This window comes from Babylonia areolata, chromosome 34, assembly GCF_041734735.1.
Source record: "Babylonia areolata isolate BAREFJ2019XMU chromosome 34, ASM4173473v1, whole genome shotgun sequence".
NCBI lineage: Eukaryota > Metazoa > Mollusca > Gastropoda > Neogastropoda > Buccinidae > Babylonia > Babylonia areolata.
The window spans coordinates 24,157,505-24,160,004 of record NC_134909.1 but is presented as its reverse complement, the minus strand read 5'-3'; the positions used below and the strand labels follow the sequence as shown (position 1 = coordinate 24,160,004).

General features: G+C 44.8%; 1 protein-coding gene across 1 annotated transcript in view; it reads left to right on the top strand.

Moving 5' to 3' along the window:
- The window catches only part of LOC143277607 (uncharacterized), a 26,406-nt gene that overhangs the window by 16,759 nt on the left and 7,147 nt on the right, over nt 1-2,500 (top strand). The window lies entirely within an intron of this gene.

Genomic DNA, 2,500 nt, shown 5'->3' with positions numbered 1-2,500 from the left:
CACTGTCAGCTATGTGTCAGTTCTGAAGAGTCACAGTCTGTCAGCTATGTGTCAGTTCTGGAGAGTCACTGCCTGTCAGCTATGTGTCAGTTCTGAAGAGTCACTGTCTGTCAGCTATGTGTCAGTTCTGAAGAGTCACTGTCTGTCAGCTATGTGTCAGTTCTGAAGAGTCACTGTCAGCTATGTGTCAGTTCTGAAGAGTCACAGTCTGTCAGCTATGTGTCAATTCTGAAGAGTCACTGTCTGTCAGCTATGTGTCAATTCTGAAGAGTCACTGTCTGTCAGCTATGTGTCAGTTCTGGAGAGTCACTGCCTGTCAGCTATGTGTCAGTTCTGAAGAGTCACTGTCAGCTATGTGTCAGTTCTGAAGAGTCACTGTCTGACAGCTATGTGTCAGTTCTAAAGAGTCACTGCCTGTCAGCTATGTGTCAGTTCTGAAGAGTCACTGTCAGCTATGTGTCAGTTCTGAAGAGTCACTGTCTGTCAGCTATGTGTCAGTTCTGAAGAGTCACTGTCAGCTATGTGTCAGTTCTGAAGAGTCACTGTCAGCTATGTGTCAGTTCTAAAGAGTCACTGTCTGTCAGCTATGTGTCAGTTCTGAAGAGTCACTGTCAGCTATGTGTCAGTTCTGAAGAGTCACTGTCAGCTATGTGTCAGTTCTGAAGAGTCACTGTCTGTCAGCTATGTGTCAGTTCTGAAGAGTCACAGTCTGTCAGCTATGTGTCAGTTCTGAAGAGTCACTGTCTGTCAGCTATGTGTCAGTTCTGAAGAGTCACTGTCAGCTATGTGTCAGTTCTGAAGAGTCACTGTCTGTCAGCTATGTGTCAGTTCTGAAGAGTCACTGTCTGTCAGCTATGTGTCAGTTCTGAAGAGTCACTGTCAGCTATGTGTCAGTTCTGAAGAGTCACAGTCTGTCAGCTATGTGTCAGTTCTGAAGAGTCACTGTCTGTCAGCTATGTGTCAGTTCTGAAGAGTCACTGTCTGTCAGCTATGTGTCAGTTCTGAAGAGTCACTGTCAGCTATGTGTCAGTTCTGAGAGTCACAGTCTGTCAGCTATGTGTCAGTTCTGAAGAGTCACTGTCTGTCAGCTATGTGTCAGTTCTGAAGAGTCACTGTCTGTCAGCTATGTGTCAGTTCTGAAGAGTCACTGTCAGCTATGTGTCAGTTCTGAAGAGTCACTGTCTGTCAGCTATGTGTCAGTTCTGAAGAGTCACTGTCTGTCAGCTATGTGTCAGTTCTGAAGAGTCACTGTCTGTCAGCTATGTGTCAGTTCTAAAGAGTCACTGTCAGCTATGTGTCAGTTCTAAAGAGTCACTGTCTGTCAGCTATGTGTCAGTTCTAAAGAGTCACTGTCTGTCAGCTATGTGTCAGTTCTAAAGAGTCACTGTCAGCTATGTGTCAGTTCTGAAGAGTCACTGTCTGTCAGCTATGTGTCAGTTCTAAAGAGTCACTGTCTGTCAGCTATGTGTCAGTTCTGAAGAGTCACTGTCTGTCAGTTATGTGTCAGTTCTGAAGAGTCACTGTCTGTCAGCTATGTGTCAGTTCTAAAGAGTCACTGTCAGCTATGTGTCAGTTCTAAAGAGTCACTGTCAGCTATGTGTCAGTTCTGAAGAGTCACTGTCTGTCAGCTATGTGTCAGTTCTAAAGAGTCACTGTCTGTCAGCTATGTGTCAGTTCTGAAGAGTCACTGTCAGCTATGTGTCAGTTCTAAAGAGTCACTGTCTGTCAGCTATGTGTCAGTTCTGAAGAGTCACTGTCAGCTATGTGTCAGTTCTAAAGAGTCACTGTCAGCTATGTGTCAGTTCTAAAGAGTCACTGTCTGTCAGCTATGTGTCAGTTCTAAAGAGTCACTGTCAGCTATGTGTCAGTTCTAAAGAGTCACTGTCAGCTATGTGTCAGTTCTAAAGAGTCACTGTCTGTCAGCTATGTGTCAGTTCTGAAGAGTCACTGTCTGTCAGCTATGTGTCAGTTCTGAAGAGTCACTGTCTGTCAGCTATGTGTCAGTTCTGAAGAGTCACTGTCTGTCAGCTATGTGTCAGTTCTGAAGAGTCACTGCCTGTTAGCTATGTGTCAGTTCTGAAGAGTCACTGTCAGCTATGTGTCAGTTCTGAAGAGTCACTGTCAGCTATGTGTCAATTCTGAAGAGTCACTGTCTGTCAGCTATGTGTCAGTTCTGAAGAGTCACTGTCAGCTATGTGTCAGTTCTGAAGAGTCACTGTCAGCTATGTGTCAATTCTGAAGAGTCACTGTCTGTCAGCTATGTGTCAGTTCTGAAGAGTCACTGTCAGCTATGTGTCAGTTCTGAAGAGTCACTGTCAGCTATGTGTCAATTCTGAAGAGTCACTGTCTGTCAGCTATGTGTCAGTTCTAAAGAGTCACTGTCAGCTATGTGTCAGTTCTAAAGAGTCACTGTCAGCTATGTGTCAGTTCTAAAGAGTCACTGTCTGTCAGCTATGTGTCAGTTCTGAAGAGTCACTGTCTGTCAGCTATGTGTCAGTTC